This window comes from Phocoena phocoena, chromosome 19, assembly GCF_963924675.1.
Source record: "Phocoena phocoena chromosome 19, mPhoPho1.1, whole genome shotgun sequence".
In the NCBI taxonomy this organism is placed as follows: Eukaryota; Metazoa; Chordata; class Mammalia; order Artiodactyla; family Phocoenidae; genus Phocoena; species Phocoena phocoena.
In genome coordinates, this window is record NC_089237.1 from 32,901,231 (window position 1) to 32,926,916 (window position 25,686).

Below are 25,686 nucleotides of genomic sequence, written 5' to 3' on the forward strand. Positions count from 1 at the left end.
GAATTGCAAGTAATTCAGTGGGTCCTGAGTGCAGAGGGTTAAGGGTTGGGTGAGGGAGGTGATCTTGAGATCGTAGGGTAAGGGTCAGTAAACTAAGGCCTGCAGAAGGGCCAACCATTTTTATAAGTAAAGTTGTATTGGAACACAGCCATGCTGATTTGATTTACAAATTGTCTGTGGCTGTTTTCTTACTACAGTGGCAAAGTTGAGTAGCTGCCACAGAGACGATTTGGTTTGAAGGGCAAAAATATTTACTATCAGGCCCTTTACAGAAAAAGTTTGCCAACCACTGCTATAGGGATATGAAACAGAGCACGATGGTCTTGGAAAGCCATACTAAAGAATCTAGACTTCATTCAGAGGAGCGACAGAAAGGCTGATGAAGGATTTTAAGCAAGGGCATGACATGCTCATCAGATTTGTATTTAGGAAAATCAATTTGGCTGCATATGCAGAATGGATGGGAGGGTGTGAGATTTATCGGACGGGTACCAGTTAGAAATGTATTGCAATAATCCAGACAGGTGAAGACTGTGGCCTGAACTAGTGTATGCGCAGAACTGTGATAGAAGATACTTACGGAAGATCATAGTAAGTAGCATTCTCTTTTCTTAGATTTTCCTTCTGTGACTTCTCCTCTTGTTTGTTCCTCCTTTCCTGTACCTTTCCCTCTCTTCCTCCACATTTTTTTCCAGTGTGATCATTCTTTCCCCTTTTTTAACATCCTACTCACATTTGACACTGTACCCCTTGTCAAGGTCAGGCAAGCAGAAACCAGAGCTGTGTGTGTCTGAACTTCTGTAGTTGTGCTGTTGCTCTAGGGGCTTATCTCTTCCCAAATCTTAACCACTGACTTAGGACATATGAGCCCTCATGAACTTCCTCTTTCTTTTCACCTTAGTTTCTCTACTTGGGTCACTGCAACAATTTCTGGATTCTCTCAGTATTTCACTGCTCACCCAATACACCATGTTGCTGCTGTCCCGGCATGCACCATTCACCATAAAATTCATAGTTTGAAGTTGAAAAGACTGTCTTCATTCTCCCAATTTTTAAGTATGGTGATACTGAAGTTGAGCAAGTTAAATTACTTGTCCAAAGTCACAGCAAATTAGTAGAAAACCAGGTTTTCCTTTCTTACATTGCACTCTTTCTAATTCCCTGCATGTAGCAGTTGTAAGTTCCTGTCCCAAATTAGGGAGATGAAATAGCAATCACCATTTCTGTTCTGTGGCTCCTTCCAAGTTGATCACTCAAAGGAAGTTTGTAAATAGCTGTAGCTGTCCCACTACTTGACTATAAATAGATAATTTTCTTAAGAAATTCCACTGACTAGATTCAATTGTTTCATGATGCAACCCAGAACCCAATTATGAAATAAAGGTGAAGCTACTACCCAGGTGCAAATTACAGGTGATATTTTAACTTTGAAATATGAAAGTGTTATGCAGTTTTATAACATTCCTTTGGTTTTCATTTCATATTATTGTACCTTTTAAATATTCAAGCTCCCCAGATAAATCACTCATCTTAAAAAATGATGGTCTCATAACCCTCTGTCGCTCACAAAAATGTCACAATTTTTACCATCATTTCTCTGCAACTTTGATATTTTACCTCTGCTGTGAAAAAGTCACCCGTGACACACTGAAACCAGATGCTGTCATTTTCATAGCACTAAGTTTGAAGAAAGGTGTGTGTTATTGAAAGGCTTGATTCCTTCTAGTTAGTTCCACAAGTAAGGTCTGTGGAGGACAACTATGAACCCCAGAAAATGTCATGAATATCAAAGGCATATTCACCAGGAGCAGGCACCTAAGGGACTCAATCTGGTTGTGGTCTTCGAAAGTGGCACTGTCCAACATAGCAGCTACTTGCCACATGTAGCTATTCAATTAAAATTACTTAAAATTAGGGCTTCCCTGGTGGCGCAGTGGTTGAGAATCTGCCTGCCAATGCAGGGGACGTGGGTTCGAGCCCTGGTCTGGGAAGATCCCACATTCTGCGGTGCAGCTAGGCCCGTGCGCCACAACTACTGGGCCTGCATGTCTGAAGCCTGTGCCCCGCAACAAGCGAGGCCGTGACAGTGAAAGGCCTGCGCACTGCGATGAAGAGTGGCCCCCACTTGCCTCAACTAGAGAAAGCCATCACACGAAACGAAGACCCAACACAGCCAAAAATAAATAAATAAATAAAAAATCCTTCCCTCTACTTTAAAAAAAAATTACTTAAAATTAAAAATTCAAAAAGACAAGAGATAATAGGTGTTGGCAAAGATGCAGAGAAAGGGAATCCTTTTGTGCAGTACTGGTGGGATTGCAAATTGGTGTAACCACTATGGAAAACAGTATGGAGGTTCCTTAAAAAATTAAAAATAGAACTACCATATGATCCAGCAATTCTACTTTTGGGTGAAGGAAATAAAATTACTATCGCAAAGAGATATCTGTACCTTCATGTTCATTGTAGCATAATTTACAATAGCCAAGATATGGAAACAACTTGTGTCCATTGACAGCTGAATGGATAAAGAAAATGTTTTATATATATATATATATATATATAATATATATATATAATATGTATATATATACACACACACAATGGAATATGATTCAACCATAAAAAAGAGGAAATCCAGACATTTGGGACAACATGGATGGACCCTGAGGTCATTGTGCTAAGTGAAATAAGTCAGACAGAGGAAGACAAATACTATGTGATCTCACTTATATGTGGAACCTAAAAAATCAAACCCATAGAAACAGGACAGATTTGTGGTTATAGAGGCTGTGGGTGTGGGAGACAAATGGGTAAAAGTGGTCAAGAGGTAAAAGCTTCCAACTGTAAGATAAATAAGTTCTGGGGATATAATGTATAGCATGGTGACTGTAGTTAACAATAATGTATTGCATATTTGAAAGTTGCTAGATCTTAAAATTTTTCATCACAAGGAAAAAAATTGTAACTATGTGAGGTGATGAATGCCACTTAGACTTACTGTGGTGATCATTTTGCAAGATATACATATATCAAAACATTATGTTGTACACCTTAATGTAATTAATATGTCTATCTATATCTCAATAAAACTGGAAAAATAAAATAAAATTTATTCCTAAATAATCTCATAAGTTTTTTCAAAAAAATTCCATTTCTTAGTTGCATCAGCAACATTTCAAGTCTTCAATGACCACATATGGCCAACAGCTGCAGTACTGAAGGGGAAGATATAGAGCATTCCCATCATTACAGAAAGTTCTATTGAACAATGTTGTTAGAGAAATGCAGGAGAGAGAAATGAAATGAATGGCTCTGTATGAAGGGAAGCCTTCAGCAGGCTTGGCCACAGCACGAGGAGTGAACAAGGGCAGCACGGCACAGCGGATAGGAAGAGACGTGAATTTTAGCCTAGTTTCAGCCTATTAGAAGCTGTATGGTTTGAACAAACTGATTAAAATCCCTTCCTTGCTTTTCTTCTCTATAAAAGGTGGATACTGATTGATTCTACCTTCCTATAGGCTTGTTTTGAGAATTCCATGAGACCATGTACGCAAGGGCTTAGCATGATACCTGGTATGTTGTGTGTGCTCAAGAAATGATAGTGCTGGGCTGAGGGTGAGGTCATTTCATCAAACAACCACTGCACACTGAAGTCTTTCCATCTAGTAGCTTGGAAGTACTTCTGAGTGCAGAAGAAGCCCTCTCTCAGGGCCCAAGGAATCTTGGAATTTAAAAAAATTACCAGGAGGTAGGTGAAGAGGAAACAACAGTTGGTGAGCACAGTATCAAAAAGGATTTCAATCAGCATCAGGCAACAGAAACCCAACTAACCTGTGACTTAAACCAGTGAACCAGTAAGAGGTTTATTTGTCGAGGAAATTACGCTGCCCAAGGCTCCTCTGAATTCCTGCTCCACCATCTCTAGTGCATGGCTGCCATCCCCACAATTGCAACATGTTAGTTGCTCCTCCAGGCAGCATGTCTATATTCCTGGAAGGATCAAATGTACTTCACCTTTTTATTTAAGAAAAGGTGTAAACCTCTTCCAATGCACCTCCTCCATCATCTTTGACCAGGACTCTGTGCAATCCTTAGAAGTAAGTTTGCTTTAGAATAAACCACATGAAGTTACCAATATTTCTGCATTTTTAACTGACAAAGAGTCAATTTCATATGGTTCAATCTAAGAGTTGGGCACACTGCCCCCCTGAAAATTGGGGTTCTGTTGTAAAGAAAGAAGGAGAGCAGAGACATTGGGCAGGTAACTAACAGTGTCTGCAACTAGTCCCCACCTCATACCAGGCACCTTTGTGCCTTACAGCCCCTGATGGCAGTGATTGCATCGCATCGGAGGGAAGGGACTAAAATGTGATCAGCTGAAAGACATAGAGCTGGGATGGAATGCTCGACCTTTTGCCTCAAAATACATGTGTACCCCACCACTTTCTCACAGAAGAAAAGCAAAAATGAAGAAGCCTCTTTATAAACAACATAAAGTTAAAAGAATACAAAAGCTTTGATCATGGCAGAGTTAAGTGTTGTACAACACTACTTAAATCAGCCAGAGGTGCATGTTCTTTTATCAGAAGTATCAGCCACAACTGAGATGAAACAGAATTGTACATAAGTGGAGGGAAAATATATTGGCTCTTTTTGTTAGAATTTAATTCAATATTTCCATGCCTGCTTCCTTCCCTTGGGGGGAATGATTATCTGACTTGAAGCTGAAAGGACTAGGCAAGATAAGCTTAAAGACAATACTAGAAGAAAAGGTGGTGTCAGATATTTTTGTTTTGTTTTGTTTGTTTTACTTTTTTATTGTTTTTTTTTCCAAAGGAAGAAATTTGGATGCTGAAACAAATCTACAGAATTAAAAATACCTTGTCTAAGTAATATAAAACTACTCCCTCTATCTGGATTATTGAATTCCATGGTTCACCACCCATAACACATATTTTTCACTCTCAGGGTTTTATTATTATTTGTTGATAATTCTCCAGCTCTTTTTTGAGGTCCCACGTTGTGTATTCAGCTGCCTATTGGACATCCCTCTTGAAAGTCTCATAGAGCACCTCTGTGTCAACATACCCCAGACTGACTTCATGATATTTCTCCAAAACAAAACACCCTGTTCCTCTTCTAGTTCATTTCCTCTTAGTAAATGACAATACCAATCACCCAGTTGCTCAGATCCCAAACCAGGAAGTCAACCTTGACTCTTCCCATTTCTTCATCCCTTTCATCTCCAATAAATCCCCCAAAGCCTGTCAATAGCACTTTCTAAACATGTCCCAGATTCAGGCAATAAGTTTACAATGTGCCAGGAAGGTTTTCTCCACAATAAGCAAAAATTTGTAAAGCTTAACTAACTAAAGGAAGCCACACTCCCAAGCTGAACCAAAGATGACCTGCTAGGAATGGTGCCATCTAGTTCCATCACTGATGCTCCATCTCCCTAGAGACCCTCTGAGGACCCTTTTGTCCACCAATGCCTGGCTGATTCCATACCATGGAAGAACCCTACTTCTATTAAGGACCTGGAAGTGGATCGTATAAGTGATGAAGAATTAAATGTAGTCTCATTTCTTCCAAAGGAAACCTCCAGAGGACATTATGTCAGTCTTGTCACTACTATATCCCTAGCATCTGGCAGGTGCCTGGAACATAGTAGGCACTAAGTAAATATTTACTGGGAGTTGAGGAATGAAAAAGAGGGGGAAGAGTACTCATTTCAATTCTTAATATTTAAACACCTATAATGATCATTCCAGTTTCTCACAAAAGATTCTTCCTCTTGCCAATACCTGGGATACTTTGAATTCAACCTCAGACAGGAGTTACTTGGATAATTCTAGCCTTAACTGGGATCCAATTATTAGTTCAGCTTCCTGCTATTATAAACTGGGAATACATCTTAGTTCTCAAAATTGTGGTAGGCAATGGGGAGAAACCAGGCTTTGGACTCTCTGATTTGTCATTTATTATTTTTGTGACTTTTTTCAACTTACTTGATCCCTCTGTGCTTCAGTTATTTCATCTGAAAAGTGAGGTTGATAAATAAATTCCTTGTGAAATGATTGGGATGATTCAATGAGTTAATATGAGTGAAACCCTGAGCAGGGTTTCCAGCACAGAGCAGATGTCCAATTAGCAGTGTTATGTCTCTACACTGCCCAGGAGATGAATAGTCCTAACATCTCACAACCGTCAGTATTATCCAGGGCTTCTGCAAGTGTCTAGAAGTCACCCATCCTCCACTAATCCACCACAAAACTCTCAACAATCCCCTCATTCTTCTTCTCAGTTTGTGTGGCCAGGCAGGATGGGAATACCTGCATGGCTCTAAGTGGGTGGTTTTGGATACTTACGGTCCATGTCAAAAGTAGGCTGTTGTGAAGATAATAAAAGTAATCACAGGTCTTTATATTTGTTCACCACCACAGCCTTATTGCTGAGTACACTCATTCCTTTATTCATGGAACGTGTACTACTGAGTACCTTACTATGTGACAACAGTGTGTCAAGGCCCTGGAATTGGTGAACAAGATAGACAGGGTGCCTGCTCTCAACAGGCTGGCATTAGAGGGAGAAAAGCAGACAAATAAATGAATAAGGAAACTGAAAACAGTTATATGTGCAATGGAGAAATTAAAACCAAGATATGAAATAGTAATTGGGAGAGGAAGGGGCAAAAGTGGATGCAGGGAACCACTCTGGAAGCCATTGCAGTAGGTGGGGCTCAAGATGGGGACTTAAACTGGAGTGATAGGTATGGAGATGGAAAAATGTGGTTGGATTGAGTATATATGTTTAAGTAGAGTTGAAGGCACGTGCTGGTAGATTGGATGTGAAGGGTTGAGGGAAACAAAAAATCAAGGACAATGCCTCACTTTTAGCTTAGACAACTGGATCTTGCCACTTACTGAGATGAGAGACTAGGAAACATACAGATTGAGGTGGAGAGTGACCAGTAGTTCTGTTTTGACTGTACGAAATTTGAGATCACTATTAGACACCTAAGAGGAGATGCATACTCAGCAAGTGAAGATGCAATTTCAATCCTCAAAATAGAGATGCAAATCCTTGGATATAAGGTGGATAAGCCATGAGAGTGAATGAGATTTCCTAGGCATCAAATATATAGATTAGAGGAAAACAAAAGGCTTTTGATTATGTCCAACGTCTTGCCAACATTCAGAAAGTAAGCAAAGAAGGAGTAGCTGGAAAACGAGATTGAAGAGGGTTAACCAGTGAAATAAGAGGGTTGGTATCACAAGCGCCAAGGAAAGAGGTTTCCAAGAAGGAGGGAGAAATCAGCTGAATTGAATACTGATGAGAGGTAGATTAAAATAAAGACAGAAGTGACCACTGGAATAGGCAATAGATGATTTTGTGACTTTAACAAACTCAAGTCAATGGAGTCATGGGGACAGAAGTGGGTTATGGAGATAATAGGGGTGAAGTAGAGACCATAAGTAAAGATAAATACTTGAATGGTTTTTCTGTGAAGTGGAATAGTGAAATGGAACAATAATTGAAGGGGGTGTGAGGGGACAAGGTGTTGTCATCCTGTTTTAAGTTGGGAGGCACTACAAAATGTACACTGATGGAAGAGTCTGCAAGAGAGAAACATCAATAAGGTAGGGAGCTGGGTACATGAGAATTCTGTACTATCTTCCCAATTTTTCTGTAAATCTAAAACCACTCTAAAATAAAAGATTTATTTAAGGAAAAGAGAATGAAGCAGAAGAAAGAGAACTCTCAAGAGCAAAATCTTCAAAGAGGGGCTGATCTCCAAAGCTTAAGCAGAGGATGGTAGAGTTGGCTGTTGGTCAATAGTGTTCATTTATTAGTGAATAACAATAATTTTATTATATTTTGTGGTTTATAAAACTTGCTTGCATGCACTTACTTTTATCATTATAACTTGGGAGGAAGTTATTGTGATACTCTTTTTCATTAAATGAAGAAACTGATGCTCAGACAGATAAGGCCCTGGTTGAGAACAACACTTTCCATCAGCCAAAGAAATTTTGAGGGCAAAGCCCGGGTTTCCACAACACCTATTTGCTTGGTATGGGTTTGAACAAGTTGGCTTTGTCAAGTTTAATGCAAGTAAGGCATTCCACTAATGTTTTAGCTTGGGCCTCAGTTTCCTCTCCTGCAGAATGAAAGAATACAACAAAACATACTTAGGGGTCCTTTGGCTCTAGATTGCTCTGATTCTTAACTTTGTTGAATAGCTTCTTGTGATTAAGAGTGAGAAAAGTCAGGAGTGTCTGCCATGAAGACAAATGCGTGAGCAGCAGAGAGAGGGATCTGAGGTCTCCATCACATGTTGTCCATTACATGTCACTTGGAGGGTCTGTTTACAGCAACACGCACTGTGTTGGAATCTTCCACATTGCTCCATGAGGAAGTGTTGACAGCATCATCTTTGCTGTTCTGCATGTTTTCTGTGATTGTGAATAAAGATGCAATAATGCTGAGTCAGCCTCCTTTGCCCCTTCCCAGGGAACCTCATGAGGAATCAATCAAAACTCCATGTCTCCAAATAACAGATCATTCTTGAGAGCTACTCACAAGTTCTCTTAGTTATCTAGTTACATTTTTTCAAGCTCTTATCCAATTTCTAGTCCTACTGTCAGCCTGAAAATGTGAGAAATTTGGAAGCACTTCCCCCCCCCATGACAATTATACTTCTAAAACATTTTAGGTTCATAGATATCAGGCAGCATGAGTCCTTTATTAATTCAAGTCAATTCAATAAGCATGCATTGAGAGCCTACTAACATGCCAGGCCTCATGCTGGACACTGGGAATAGAAAGTTGTATGAGACACAGTCCTGGAATTCAAGACTCAACTATTAGGCTAGTTTGAAGGCTCGTTGTTGTGTGTAGGAACAGCAGCAATGTCATGCCTAATAGTCTGAGCCAGGGTACCATGATGACACATTTAATGATTTCCTATGTTCCTCATTATTTTACTTGCCAGCCTGCCCCAAGATCTACCTTGCCTCCAGACTTCCAGTTGAGTCTGGTCAGTCAAAAGCACAGCAAGGAGATCAGAGGTTGGGTGGAATGTGGGGTCAGTATATTCATTCCCATGGCTCCACTTGTGGGGTCACTGTTGGTTGACAGCATCCTTCAGCTGTCAGGTGACCCCCTCCACACAGCTCTCTGCCTTAGGTCTTGGTGATCCTTCCATTACTCTGCCCCTTTGGATCCAGGGATAAGCAGCACCCCTCTGCTACTAGCCCTGAGTACTCTGCCGTTCATTCCTATGACTGGCTTGCTACTGCTGCTTATGACTTTGTAAATGGTTCCTTCTGTTCAACTTTCAATTACCTAACTGAATGTGCCCTCAGCTTCCCATGGGGACCTGATTGATCTGCACATACATCATTTATGTTTGTTATAAACCAAGTTCCTTTTTATTATATGCTGAGGCCCCTTAAGGATGAGCCTTTTGAGATATGTGTGAGAGAGCCAGAGCAATGAAGTCAGGAGGTCCTGAGTTCCACCTCTGGCTTTGCTACCTACTGGGGCATGAATCTGGCCAAGTTAAGTAACATTTAAGCTTCAGTTTTTTCATTTGTAAAGTGAAGACGAAAATCTCATTGATTTCTTGTAAATATTAAATGAATAGTGTACGCATAGCATCTTATAGTTCCTGGAATAGTCGTGTCTGAATATACATTAATCTCCTTCACATTGGGGGTTTTGGAAAAAGTCTTGGTGTCCCTTTGTAGAATTCCTGAGGGAGGGTGAGATGCAGCTGCAAGGCTTCTGGAGAGAACCACTCTAGGTGTTGCCCCTGGAATGGATATGTCATTCCTCTCAAATCCTTGGGCTCTTTGTTTGCCTTCTTCTCCTAACATGGTTCATATTTTGCCTTATATTTCAAATACTGAATATAATATTCAGTGTTTTATATTTTAAAATATTGAATATTACACAGGACTATTGTAAACTTTATTTTTCTTGGCAACAGAAAAATATGACTTTTTGAGTACTTTCTTTTCTTTACAAAGTTGTTTACTGTTTGTTATACCTAAGTAGATATTGATTTCAATATATAGATAATATATACCTAGCATATATATTTAAATAGAAAGTGAGAGGAAAACTGTTTCCTTTTCCAAATTTAAAGAGTAATTTCATTGCTTTGTATTGTAAAAGGAAAGCATGTTATCATAAAAAATGAAAGCAGTATAAAGCAGAAAGGAATATAAATATCACCAAAATATAAATACCGTAACACAAAGATGACCAATGTTACCATTTGGGAGAACAGCAGCCTCTCTGTCTTTACGCATCTGTACATACACACACACACACACACACACACAGACACTCACACACACACACACGCACACACACTCATGCAATTTATACAAACAGATCGTTTTTTTAACTTTTTATTTTATATTGGAGTATAGTTGATTAATAATGTAGTGCTAGTTTCAGGTATACAGCAAAGTGATTTAGTTATAAATATACATGTTATCTATTCTTTTTCAAATTCTTTTCCCATTTAGGTTGTTACATAATACTGAGTACAGTAGGTCCTTGTTGGTTATCCATTTTAAATATAGCAGTGTGTTTATGTCAATCCCAAATTCCCTATCCCTCCCTCCCACCCTTCCCCCCAGTAACAGTAAGTTCGTTCTCTAAGTTGTTTCTTTTTTGTAAATGAGTTCATTTGTATCACATCTTTAAGATTCTGCATGTAAGCAATATCATACAATATTTCTCTTTGTCTGACTTACTTCACTCACTATGACAACCTCTAGGTCCAACCATGTTGCTGCAGATGGCACTTATTTTTTTAATGGCTGAATAATATTCCATTGTATATATGTACCACATCTTCTTTATCCATTCCTCTCTTGATAGACATTTAGGTTGCTTCCATGTCTTGGCTATTGTAAATAGTGCTGCTATGAACATTGGGGTGCATGTATCCTTTCGGACCATGTTTTTCTTCAGATATATGCCCAGGAGTGGGATTGCAGGATCATATAGTAGCTCTATTTTTAGTTTTCCAGGAACCTCCAAATTGTTCTCCACAGTGGCTGTATCAATTTACATTCCCACCAATATACAAACAGATCTTAACCACTATGGTATTCTGCCTGGTCCTGTGTCTTAAACTGCTTTAAATTAATCTATAAATATCTCGCAATCTCTTCAGCTAAGTCAAATTCTCCCTTTTTGTGATGTTTTATTGTTTGAGAAAAAGAAGAGATTCTTTCATCTTAGCTTGTTAGTGGGGTCACATAAATTACTTCCAGCACTTGTAGGCCATTTTCACCAAAGCAAATCCAGTTTTCTTTTCAATCTGGAGTTCATTAAGGGTTCCATATTATATCTATGGGTTGCACCACAATGTAATTGAACATGGTGTCCTCACTATGTAATTTCTCACTCAATATCTGCCCTCATCCCAGGGGAAGCCTATGCACCCAGGTCCTCAGAAACTGAGGACTCAGAGCTGAGGGCAAGGCCTGAGGACCCACAGAACTCTCCCCACAGTTTCATTTGTCATTTCCTCAGCTTCTCTCTGCCTCTTCACCTGAGTTCTTGCAGCTTCATCAGGGCTGCACCATGCCATACCTAGATCTGGAATTCTGTCCTTTCTTTCTTTTCCACAAGAAATCTAATCATAAGAGTGTTGTAATATTTAACAACTTTACCCAAAATACAGGGATATCACGGGAGAATGATCAGGCCTGCTTTGCTAGCTCCTTGGCTAAGTGCTTTCCTGCCCTGCTGCCTCTTGTCACCCACACTCTGGACACATGGCTTCCCCCCAACATGTTGCCCATTGGAAGGAGCATTCTAAGCTCCCTCTCCTGACCTGACTCTACTGCATCTCTCACAGGGAGAAAACTCACCAGGTCAGCCCACCTTCCCCAGACAGGAACTCCAGTCAGTCACATGTTCTCCACCTTGTTAGAAGTTCATCATCTTTTAAAGGAGTCCCTTTAGTGTTCCCTCCCTGCAGAAAGAAGTCTCTTTATCTACTAGGCAAGTCTCTTGAAATTGAAATGCTTATAGGAAGTCATCTAGGCATGTTTTCCTTATCTTCCCCTGGAGCTTCTTCTTCCTCCTTGGATCGCTGTATCTGCTTTCTACTCTCAACCTCTCTTCATAGATGGCACTTGCCATACCCGTGGCCAACCCTGCTGGGCTATGCAGGTCATGCAGGTCTATGACCATCTAACTCCTGGGGTATTGTTGCTTCTTCTCTGTTATGACTGAAGCCATACTATCCTTTCACTTTCTTCTATCACTTTCTCTCCTTGTCTGCCTCTGTACACATTGCTGCATCAGATGCTGTGGTCCCTCTCACCATCATTTCCCATGATTCCTATGCTAGATCACAGACAGAAGCACATTTATTCCTCAGCCAACTCAAGCCATGGAAGCAAAGACTGGATTATCATTCTGTTTTATAGATGAGAACAAAAAAGTATGACTAATTATATCAGCAAATTAATAACAGATTTAGACCTCATAAAACACAGATATCTCTTCTTATCCTGTTCCTTTTGCCTTTCTCCTCCTTTCCTTCTTCCTTCCTTCAAATAATATTCACTGGACTTAACTCTGAGCCAGCACTGTGGATTAAATGGCAAACAAAATAGATATGGCCCCTATTCTCAAGTGATAGATTACTACAGAGAGGTGAGCACTTTGAGGAAAACAATGATGTGCTTTGAGAGAGAAGGATAGGGGCCCTGATTTTGTCAGAGAAATCTTCCTTGAGCTGAGACCTAGAGAAGAATTTTTCCATCTCAGCAATATTGACATTTGGAGCCAGACAATTCTATGTTGTGGGTGTTTCTGTAGGAAGTTTAGCAGCCTCCCTGGTCATTACCTACTAGCTTGTCCTGGGGGTAAAATCCCCTTCACATGAACACACAGATTTGAGAACATCTGACCTAAAATGTGAATAAGTTAACAGCAATGGATGAGAGGAGTGTTTCAGGCAGAGGGAACAGTATGTGCAAAGGCCTTGAAGTCAATAGGCAGCACAGGAAGTACCAAACGTGGGAAGAATCTGCATGGCTGAGGTCACAGAGCAAGAGCAGAGGGGGGCAGTATGAAGCTGAGGGTGAGCAAGGCCAGCTCACTTCTGGTTCTTTCTCACATATAAGACATCACCCACAAGCAAATGCAGGAAGGAGAAAAAGATTTGAGAGATACTTAGGGGGTGATGTAAAGGATAAAAAATAGATACAAAAAAAAAAAAAAGGTTATGGGACTTCAAGCTTAGACAATTGCTTATATTATTTTATTATTAATTAAGATAGGAAATATCATGCAAAATGCAGGTTTAGGGTGTTAGGTAAGTGGGATGGAGAAATAGATTGTTTTCCTTTCGGCATGTCGAGTTTGTGGCAACTGAGAGCTATCCAGTTAAAGACGCTGAGAATATACCTGTTAAGTTCAAAAGCGAGATGAGAACTAGAGGGATCTGATTTCCTGTGTTCAAATAGTCCTTTTAGCGTAATTCCATTTATCCCTCTATAAAGAAATCATCTGTGTTTTTTCTACTCTAAGTTTTTAGAACCTTGAAGTCAGATACCTTGTCTTCATTGTATCCCCACTGCCTAGCACATAAAAGTTGCTTAATGAATGATCGTTGAACTTATGAATATTTGTTGAACTTTGGGAATCATGGACTGGAAATATAATAAGTATTTGCTGAAGCCATGGGAGAAGTGAGACTGTTCACAATGACTAAGAAGACTAGGAAGGAACCTACTGGAATATGAACATCTGAGGAAGAGGAAGTGAAGCCCACATAAAGAAGATAGGAAGGCAGAGATAGGAGGAGAGTCAGAAGGGAAGGTTCTCTGAGTTTCAAAGAAGGAGAGAATTTTAAAAGAGGAGATTGTAGTAGTGTCAGTGCCTTAGAGATCAAACAGAATGGGGACATAACCCTTTGATTTGGCCATTTGGAAATTAGCAAGTCATTGGTGACTCAAGCAAGAACAATTATTATGAAAATAGATTTTATTAGATTCAAAATGATACAGTTAAGGAAAGACACAATAAAAGTATGCTAATTTTTATATGTTTAATAGAAATGTACAACTAATAGCTAGAAACACAAACTATGTTAAAGGTGGCTTTTAAAAAACACTATCGTTAAAAATAGTCATAGGTTGAGAGAAAGGAGTCAGTGAGATAAAAAGAAGATACAAACAGAGATGTCTGTAGAGAAATTCTAAATTTCTATATTCTTTCAATAAATTAGGATTTATAGAAAGTATACAGCATTCTCATTTGTATCTACTAGCCATTTAATATTTTTCTAGAAACCCTATTTTAGTCATTTTTTGGCCCATACTTCCCAAAATATTTAAGCTGCTAAATCACAATAGCCAGGGTCACTGAGATGTCTTTTAGTGTCACGTTGTTGGAGAGAACCAATCATTTCATAGAGTCTAGTGATACTCATTACTAATTAAAATATTTCTCAATCTTGTCTCACCCCTTGTGTCCTTTCTTGTAGCAATAAGAGGCTCCCAAGGATAAACTCCCAATATAATCATCACTGAGCCTTGTTTCAACGTGATTGCAAACAGCAGTCCATGCTATTGCTTACATCACCCAGCAAAAGGGAATGTCCATTGGGTTTTAAAATTATCAGTAATTTGTAAATGCTCTTAGGAATAATATTTTTACACTAGGATCATGACTGACTTCAAATCAGTCACTGCTTCATCTTAAACCTTATGTTTCACTGTTTGTCTATAAGTTTATTCCACAATATTTTGAAAGAATTGATTAATTGTAGCCAATATTTGCACAATGCCAAACTCTTCCAGAATGTGCCTTAAATCTGGTTTGTAGATAAGCAGCCAGCTTGAAACAAAATGACATCTGAGTGTCTCTTTTAAAATGCAGTGAATAATATCAAAAGCTTACCTCAGTAGTACTACCATGGTAATATTTTTATTAATATTTTTAGCCCTCATCTTGTGATCCAGGACAAGTTAGTATGGTAAAGTCAAAATACTCTTTGGGATTGACCTAATTGGACCTCTTTCCCATTTCTCTCTCTTTTGGGTAATAGGGGTTGTTTTCCAACAATGTTTTATTTTGTTAGCTCAAAAGTAAACAACATTAAGCTCCTTACCATTTTAATCTGTTCCAGATATTAGTCCTATTTGAAATGAAGAGACTATTTTCTTCAACAGGATAAGGTTTGATTCATTCTGTTCTGAGTCTGGGAAAAAAATAATTTTCACTCTTTTACTCTTAATGTTCAGTGAATACACGCATTGCTCAATTTTAAAATTCTGAACTGGAGCATAAATTCTTCTGGAACAAAAATACAGTGGATTTCAGGAGAAGTATGAGTCAGTTTAGGGTGACAAAACTGGGCTTTTCATGACCAGCCTGTGTATACTGTCTTTCTCTAATTTTAAATAGCTGACACCTTCCCCTCACCTACAGAGACCACCTGGGCTAGCACAGCACAAAAACATCAGACGTTAAAGTCATGGACCTATAGTTTAAAGCTAGCTCTCAGTGAACCAGAAATTGAAACACCCACTAACCCATAATCTAATCAACACGCGAGCTTGGTCAACCTTCAGAATAATCAGACGTGTCATTGCTGCACAAAAAGCTGCTGTTAAATGTCAATCTTTCGATCACCAACAGGAAAGTTCACTTCCATGGTGTTTACAAGTCCAGCTTTGGAAAATCTGGTCCTAATCCCAGACTGACTTCCTCTGTGATAATTGCTAACATAACAGTACAACACAGTGACCTTCTTAATGGGACCCTTATTTCAGAAATCCACCAAATACCCAGATGCCTCTCTGAGAGGGGTTTCTATTTATGTAGATGCCAGAGGCTGTGCTTCTGGGGACCCAAGTCAGTGCGTGTGGTTTCTCTCTTCAGAAGAAATGATAAGTTATGCTTTGGGTACAAACTCCTCATTCCCCAATCTACATTGCACCTGAAAAATATCGAAATAATTTTGTTCTGATAAAACCACTATAGGGAAAATGGATTCTGGAGTTAGAGAACTTGTAATGGAGTGAGATGAACGTTAAGCAAGTCGGCCAAAGGAATGCTTGCCTCTGTATCTTGGAAGCAAGTGTGTGTGGTAAACATGAAGAGGGAATGAATTGTGATCGAGGATTTATTCTTGAGAGTGTGCTTCCTGTAGCACACTGTGCAAATCTTCTTCAGAGCATTAACTGGAGGGAATTTTTCTTGTCTACTCTTCCCATTAGACCATAAGTTTCTTGACTTAAGAACTGTTATATTCCCTCAATGGCTAACACAATTCCTGGATGAGAGCAGGTGCCCAATATATGTTTATCTAAAGAATTAATGACTCTTAAGGAGCAGAAATTCACAACACTGAATGTCTGGACACTTTCTAGAATCCAAGGAAGTCTTCAAATTTAATATCATTTGTGTACAAAATTTCTGGTTCCAGCATAACTTTACTACAAATACATACAGTTCATTAGTGAGTTGGTTGTTGGTATCAGAAATTACACATTGCTGGTTTTATCATCAAAGAATAATAAAAATTCATCTTCTCATTCCAGGAAATGCTCTTCCAGGTTCAAACACATTCCAGTGGGTTATGACTTAAGTCTGAAGAAGTTGATAGAAAAAGCCAGATAAGACTGTGATGGTGAGTTTTATGTGTCAACTTGGCTGGGCCCACAGATATTTGGTTGAACATTATTCTGGATGTTTTCATGAGAGTGTTTTTGGATGAGGTTAACATTTAAATTGGTGGACTTTGAATCAAGCAGATTGCTCTCCCTCCATAATATGGGTGGGCTTCATCTAATCAGTCAAAAGCCTTAATATAACAAACAAGTACTGACCTCCTCTGAGCAAGAAGGAATTCTGCAGAAGATGGCTTTAGACTTGAACTTCAGCATCAGCTTTTCCCTGCATCTCCAGCCCGTCAGCCTACCCAGCAGATTTTGAACTTGTCAGACTCCATAGTAGTGTGAGCAAATTCCTTAAAACAAATCTCTCTATATATACACATCTCACCGGTTCTTGTTCTCTGGAGATTCTTAACTAATACATGGGCCAATAGGCATATTATATAAACTATCATCCAAAAACACTGTGGCCCATTTTCCCTTAGAATATTATGCAGGATGATTCACCACACTACTCGTTTGTATGATGATCTCACTTCTTTATTGGCTGTGGAGTAAGATTAAACAGAGTGTCCTCATGGCCATGCCATCTAAACCAAGCAGTGGGCCAGGTGTCAGGAGACACTGGTCCCAATTACAGCTCTGGCTCAAGCTGTCTGTCGTATTTATCCACTTGTGCCTCAGTTTCCTCTCTGCATAATGAAGAGAGAAGGAAAGAGACTGGGTCAGATCAGGTGCTCTTAATCTAGAGCCCATGGCTGGCCTTCAGGACATCTACGAGCCTCCTGCAATTATATGAAAACACATATATGCTTGTTTTTCTCTCAAGATGATTTGTAGCTTTCAACAGTTTCAACCTCTGGACTTGAGTGGCAATGTCTCTTTCCAGTTCTGAGCTAACATAACACTCTTTTATCAACTGTAGGTAGTTTGTGGCTTTCCCTGAGAAATATCTGATTTCTATTCAGTGCTTCATGAAGTCAGGAAGACCCTTTCACTAAAGAAAAGGGTTTTCTTTATTTTTTCCTAATCTATGAGTATGAAAAGAAAGGGAAGGTGAGGTAGACTTTTATTTGAGAGAGATCCATTGTTCCAAATTTCAGGAACAAGTCACAAGAGAGTGCTAAAAGTTGTGGCTTCTGAGAAAGGGAAACTAGAGTCTGTGGAAAGATAAGATACTTTCTACTGTATGCCCATTTTCTATTGTTTACATTTGTGACCATGTACGTTTATTGTTTTTACTCTTTAGATATTCTTTACATATTTTATTTACTCTTAAAAACCAACAAATTAAACCAACAAAATTAAAAACAATATAACAAAATTATATTTGTTATAATATAACAAAAAACCAACAAATTAAAAACAATATAAAAATTGGGGAAATGTGTATATTAATAAAAATAATAGTCATGATATATCAAGTAAAAAAGTTAAAGACTTTTTATCTATATATATAGAGAGAGAGAATGCTCAAATTTTGAATAGAAACATTACACATATTTACATATTTGTGTATACCATGCCATTGCCCACCTTTCACTGTGGAACTGGAGAAGAGGGTGAGGATATTCATTTGACTTTAGACTCATTTACATTTTTTGAGTTGTTGTAACATGACAACCTTACTTTCATAATTTAAATAACTAAAAATAAATAAATAAATAAATAAAATATTTAAAAAGTAAATGTCCCTTAATTTCTATATATACATACATATATGCTGTATCTATTTTAAGTTAAATGGAATTATATTTTATACATAGGCATATTTGTATTGGATATTACATAGAAATATGAATTCTATGTCATTTAAATAAGGTGGTGACTTGTGTGATGGGTAAAAAGATATAAAGGTTTGGAGAAGTTGTAGGCAAAAATTTACCCACAGAAGTCTCTGATGAGAGAAGTACAAAGGGCAGCATGATGTTTGGAAGAACATCTTGTAGGTGTATTTCTTAGATGTTCCCCCTGGAAGGTCTATGCTTTGAAAGGAAATTTCTAGATCTGAGAGTTTGGGGGCATAACCCAGAGAGACTGTCAAGGCAAGAATGATTGCATTTGGGGGAGTCCTGTCTTGCATGGACACAGCACTATAAAAGTTGACATGCATCTAGAAAGACTCTTGTTTGTCTGCAATATCTGGGGATGTGGGGAGAGCATGAGAGAGAGTTCTAGCTTGAGAGAAGAGGAAGGTTCCTGGAGGGTGTGATAGTGTGAAGAAAGGAAATTGAGATGGAGATGATGGTGTGACTATCACCACGGCAGCCACAGCTGAGGTGAGCTGTGAGTCCAGGCATGTCGTTACTATTCAGGGGAGTGAGAGCCTGATATTTCCACCCACTGTAGTAAAGTGGCACCCTGACCATCTGGCCCAGGACACGTAGGGGAGGAGTCACTCATGGGCCGGGTGATGCTCCCCAAAAGCATCGTCTTTGGAGGATAAACTCTCAGTGGGGTGGGTGACAGCCACGGCAGAAAGTTATTCAAATAGCAGCAAAAGTGCCCAAAGAAATGTGACTTGAGGGGACCTCTTTGCATCCCAAGTGTTCCCAGCACTGTTCTTCCCTAGTAGTTGACATCTTACCCACAGTCCCTTCAGCTGCCACTGTATATTAGAAGTTACACACTTTGTATCATTCACTGGACTTTACAAACAGAAAGCCCATGTTAGAACATGTATATCTAACATTCTTCCACATTCCTGAGGTTCAAAGTAGGGCAAGTACCAAAAAGTGGCATCTTTTGATGGTGTCTCATTTCTAACTCGGATCCAGAGCATCCAGTCGCAAGTCATTTGACCTTGTTTTCCCACCTGTGAAAGGAAAGCAGGATTTATTGATGTAATTCCAAAGGTTTGGGGAGGAATCATGATTATCACAAAGCATTCAGAAGTGAAGTGGGAAGACAATCCTGTTCCATCCCGAAGATTTCTAGGCATAGTGACAAGGATAGAGGCTGTCTCCATTAATCTCCTTGTATAATAATTTATGAAGAGAATAATTTAGAAAGGGCTATAGGGGCCTGAATACCAGAGGTGTCTGTTGCCAGTGCTCTCTGGGCATCATCAGTCAAAGAGTTTGGGACTGAAATACTGTAGAAAGAAGAACCAGACAGGCTCATTGCACTGTTGAGCCTCTCAGGGGCAGCATCTCTTTTCTATCTTCATTCACTTTTTCAGAGAGAACCTTCCTCACTAGAAAGAACAATGCATTTACTAGCACAAGTCATTGCCCTAAACTTTATTCTACTTTCCCCTAATGGGAACCATGTCTGAGCCCCACCTCTTTCCCCACAGCTCTTGGCAGCCCCTTGCCACAGAAGTAGAGCAAAGGCCAAGGCTGTCACTGACCCTCCTCACGTAGGTCTGACTCTGCCAGGGCAATGGGAACAATCTGTGATGAACAGGGACCAAAACCAAGCCTGATGACAAGGAAACAGATCAACCGATCAGTACTTCTTTTCCTAAATGAATTCCTGAATTTGGCTTTCCGTTCCCAGAGGCTTAACTGGCCATAGGACAGGGAGGCTGATATGCTCCATTCATAGCCTACAAGGGAATTTATCCAACAAAACCAGAGCTGTGGGCTGGGGGAGCAGCGTAGGTGGTGAATGAGGATGGGTTTTGATCTGTTCCTGTTGACTCTCTCCCACTACATGACTCCACTTTTAGTAAACACTGGTCATGTTCCCGTCACTGAGCCAGCTCTGAGGAGGGGACTATCAGAACTCTTGTGGTAATACTGGAATTTAGTTTCTATAAAAATTGGAGTGAGTGAGTCTTCTGAGAGAGTCTGAAGATCCCACTAGTTACAGAAACTCAGCCCCCAAAACAACCTAGATTGAGAGTTTAGCTTGCTTGAACTTGGCTCTCAAATACATTAAGAAGCCTGTATTCAGAAATGCTGCCTTCTTGCTTTGTTTTTCAGTAAACATTCCGTTTTTAACCTCCAAATCTTCTTCTGAGTTTCTAACAAGATTTTTCCCCTGGAAAGAGGAGAGAGGAGGAGCTTGCGTTTCCTGGAGCCAGTGGGTGGCGTCAGTGAGAAAGGGCTACTGTGGCAGGAGCCAGAGACTGTGGCGGGGGTGGGGGTGGGGGTGGGGGTGGGGGGGAGGAGGGGGGGACTGGAAGAAGACAGGGTGGAGCCAGCGACTCACAGTCTCAGGGTCAGATGCAAACAGGAATTGCTCCCCTCTCTCTGCTTGGAAATTTTTTCAAGGGCCACTTGCACTATAAACCTGTTCATTACTCAAAGAAGATAATGTTTATTACGGGAGAGATAAGCCTAGAGTTTTATGGCAATACCATAACAAAAGGAACCAATAAATTAAGGAATGGGAAAAGCCCTTTGAGACCAGCATCTTCATTCTTGCAGCTAGAACTTTGAGGCACAGAGAGGGACGGTCCGTCCCCCAACCAAGGACTCACAAGGAAAGTATGACTGGATCACAGGTGGTCTGGTTCTCCCCAGGCTCCACGCCCTCCCTCTTCTTAAAGCCCACCCTAGTGACCCCCAGTGGGTCTCCCCAGTGGTTTCTGCCTCCGTGTCTCACACTGGAAGTTTGTCCAACTTCTCCGTGGGGAGATCAGTTGCTAGTGGAATTGCTAAAGGAAATGTCTCAGGGCTCATAAACCCTAGAGTGGGGTACCCTTCCCTCTCAGTCATGAGGCAACACATGACCATGATCAAGAAGGTGGCAAGAGGGCTTCCCTGGTGGCGCAGTGGTTGAGAGTCTGCCTGTCGATGCAGGGGACACGGGTTCGTGCCCCGGTCCGGGAAGATCCCACATGCCGCAGAGCAGCTGGGCCCGTGAGGCATGGCCGCTGAGCCTGCGCGTCCGGAGCCTGTGCTCCGCAACGGGAGAGACCCGCGTACCGCAAAGAAACAAAAACAAACAAACAAACCAAAAAAGAATGTGGCAAGAGTCTAAATAGTCTTGTGCCAACCTCTCATGAAGTTCAGCTCTAAGAGGATCAACAGCAAGAGCAAGGGGTGAAGGGAAGGGGGAGAAGGAAGAGGAAAGGGGGATGGAAGGAAATGAAGATAGGAATGGCAGAAGGAAGAATGGTAAGAGGGGATAAGAAGATGGATCACAGAGGAGAAAAATCAAAGAGAAGGATGAGATAGAAGGGGGATTACTAAATAAGAAATAGAATTAACTGTGTCTTTTTTTGTTGTTATTAGTTTCAAAACTCCAAAGCTGAGAATCACAGGAAATCTGCTGTGTGCTCCAAGGAGACTCTGGGTTCATTGAATCCAGGGGGTCCCATTTGCCTTCTGAGCAGTCAAGAGGGCCAAATCCTTGCTGACTAAATGCCGAGAAGAGCGTGGAGATGGTGCCCTCATTTCCTGACCTTCAGCAGACGGACCCCTTTCTGGACACTCCATAAATTGTATTAAAGGTGCTCCCTGCCTCTTCCAAACCAAATTTGGTTGGGTTTGGACTTGAAGAAAATGTTGCAGGCATGGACTTTCTTCAGCAGCTTTTCAGCCAGTAACTCCACCAAGTAGCCTCCAAACCTCTTAAACAGATGTGTATGTTAGTGTCCTTTGTATAGTCAGAGCTGTCCCCAGCTCGGCTTTGCTGAAGTCTGCGGGTGCTTTTGAACTCTAAATGGCTTCCAGATTTTGTGCAAGTGCTGTGAGTGGCAGCATTCAACCAGAAATGCCTGGGGCTGCAGGAACAAAAATTGCTCCAGAGGCTACGTAGCTGCTACTCCCCCTGATTCTGACCACAGTTTGCCCTCTGGCTCTTGAATACACAGTTATCGTGGGCAGGGATGCCCACTTGAGACCGTGTCCACCTCTGCATATCTGTAAACACTGGGCAAACTCCCAGGCAGAGCCTGCCATGGATCTTTTTGCTTGAGGGCCTAAGAGGACCCCCGGGAAAGGAAGGAGGGAGGCAGACAGATGAGTTTTACTAGAAACAAAATCCCCGTGTGCAAAGGGAACTGGGGCTTAAGAGTACAAATTCATGTCTGTAATTTGAATGTTCTCCCTGTGAAGAGGGGAGACAAAACAAAACTGAAAGCACTGTTTATACTAAAAACTGCTATGGTAAGCCTCTAACGTGCTGCATAGCACAAGGGGAAGGAGGCTATGCCTCCACGGTGAGAACACCAGTGGGTTTGGTAAGGCTGTGTATAAGGTCCTAATATTAAGGTCCCAACATTCTGTGCTACCTTGGCAGCTGGTAAAATAAGGGGGAGTTTCTGCCTATGTGTCTTGGGTCTAAGGGTCTATTTTGGACTTACTTACTCGTGTCTTTTCAAAGTTCCTCGTAGTTCTAACAAGCTCTGGAGTGATACTATACATATCACAAACTAGATATTTCATTTGATTAGTCATTAAAATTAAAAAGAATCTGTCCTCAAAAAAGAAAACCTCTCTCAGAGATATGAGATTTTGAACACAAAAATTAATGAAAATAACTAAAAAGTATTCTTTTTGAGCCTCTAGATAATATTTATAACTATCAGAGGCAGGAAATAGGCTCATTTCAGAAGAACCAGCCACAGATAAATTACCAGATGGGACTCCTACAAAATAAAACACAGTTCAGTGTTAAAGTAATGGTATTTTTTTTAAATGTACCTGAGTCTAAACCCAGTTCTTCTTAAAATGATTTTTTAAAAGTTTAGTTAGCTAAATTAAAAACAATCCGATAATTTTTTGTTAAAATGACTTATAAAAATGAAATAATAAAAATTAAATGAGGCATTTTTGTTGGTGAAAGTGCTAATCAGTTATAAGAAATGGACATCTCAGTAAGAAAATATGCAAGAAAAAATAAAAATGACCACCAGATGTAAAAGGAATCAATCTCATTAGGAATCAAAATAAATGTGAATTTAAACAATGAAACAGCATTTTCCTACCATCAAATTGCCAAGGTTTACATGAGAGAGTGTGATGTTTGGAAATTAAACTTTAGAGACCAACAAGTTCTGGATGACAAATAAGATTTATCGGGTGTGGCCATGGGAACTGGTGACAGAATCGAGGCACTCAAGGAACTGAGAATCCAAAGTAGCACTTTTCATGCTGCTCCACCAAAGAATCCTTAAAGACAGAGCATAATACATACTCAGCCTGGGGTGTCTGAGGGCATAGTCTTAAGCAGCCCATCGCTACTGTTTTGTCTTTAAAACCCCCATATGGTTGCATTCTATTTCATACTCTACCTGTGTTTATTTTAATGTGCACATTCTGCATCCAAAATCTCAAGTAATATTTTGACTCCAGGTATATGTTACATTTTCTTTCTTTTTTTCCCCAGCAGCTTTATGTAACCCCTGACACACCACTGAATACCTTAGGGAAATATGTGAACAAGGGGTCGTGGATATTGGGATCAAACAAAATAATGGCAGACTTTGGGGCAGAAAGAAAGAGTGAGCCAGATGCCCATACTCAGTGAGTGAGAAGAGATGGTCAGGAAGTTGGTATCTGGAGACAGAGGAAGGACAAATGATGGTGGCACTGGATGGCACGAGGAGCATGGATTTTTAGCTAAAAAATCCAGGACTTTGACCCCCTGTTCCTTCCTCACTTGAAGGTACAAAGGGAAACAGGCAGCCACCGTTTTAGGAAGTGATGTATTTAAGAGGAATCAGTAGTCCCTTGAGTTGGAAGTTGAGAGAATGTTCAGGAAAGTTGTGATGAATGGAGGAATCCGAAACAAGGGATTCATAGTAAAGAATAAATCCATTATTTCTGACAACACAAGCAGATGGAAAAACCTAATCCCAAACCTCATGCCAGACTGCAATCAACTTAGGATGGAAAAATTTTTGATCAGGTGAAACCATATCCACTTCAGTCAGAAAACACCCCAAAAGAGCACCTTGTAGACTATGTAGCTTTATGTGACCTCCTTGTCTACTATTCAAGGTAATCCAGTTGCCTTGATTCTTCCCTAGTATCCTGAACTCCTACATTAGCTGCCTTTTGGGAGGAATCTCAAACTTACAATGCCCAAAATAGATTTCAACATTTTCCCAAGATCCTGATCTTCCAATACTCCAATCCATATATAAACGCTCTATTTTTCTGGAGAAGCCTGACTAATACATAGGCTGACAAGTCCCATTTGCCTTCTTAATCCCCAAGGATGGGTAAGGATCAAGGGCAAGGATATTTATTAAGCCCCTATTTTGGTGGAGGGTAGAGGGTCTAAGTCAAATGGTTGAAAACTTGGGATCCTTTCGGCACATTTTTTTGATTCCATGTCTTGGATGCATTCTTGGACGTCTTTAGAAACTTCTTAAATTATGTCTCTTTCTTGGTGCACCCACACTGCTGATGTGTCAACAGGGCAAGGGGTTGCCATTCCCTCTTCAAGAGGGCAACATGGTGAGGTTCAGGGAATAAGGAGCTACTTAAATCTAAGTTACCAAGACAAAAATATTCTTACAACTTAGTTCATGTTAATTAAATTATGTATACACAAAGGCAATATCAAATCCTTAAGGTACAATTTTAAAAGAAGATAGCCAGGATATCCCTGTTTTATACTGCTGGGAATAATGCAACACATCACTAGCCTTTTTTGCTGAGTATATTGATTCTTTTGGTAGTATTATCGATACACGAATTTGTGTCACATTCAACTATCAATGAGTTAGCTGCAAAATAATCAGCATGTGTTGGATTTAGGAATACTCCAGTGTTCCTGAGATGAACCAAGAGAGTGAAGAGTAAACAATCTTTGAACAGCAGGAAGTGGCATATGTGGGACTAAAACATCTCAGTCCCATCGCCCTTTACTTGTCCAAATTTCCCTCCCTAAGGGGAAACAGGGGGAACCGCCCAGCCCATGAGTGTATCTCAGGGAGGAAGCTGCCTTGTGAGGGTTCTTTGCTTGAAGCTATAGGTAACACTGATGTCAAGGGGACACAAAGAACAGAGAGTAAACGTGGAAGCAAAGGTCAGATAAGGATAATAAGCCAAGTCACCAAAACAAATAAGGGTCCAAAACAGAGATAGAAGCCAAAGTAAACACGGGGGTT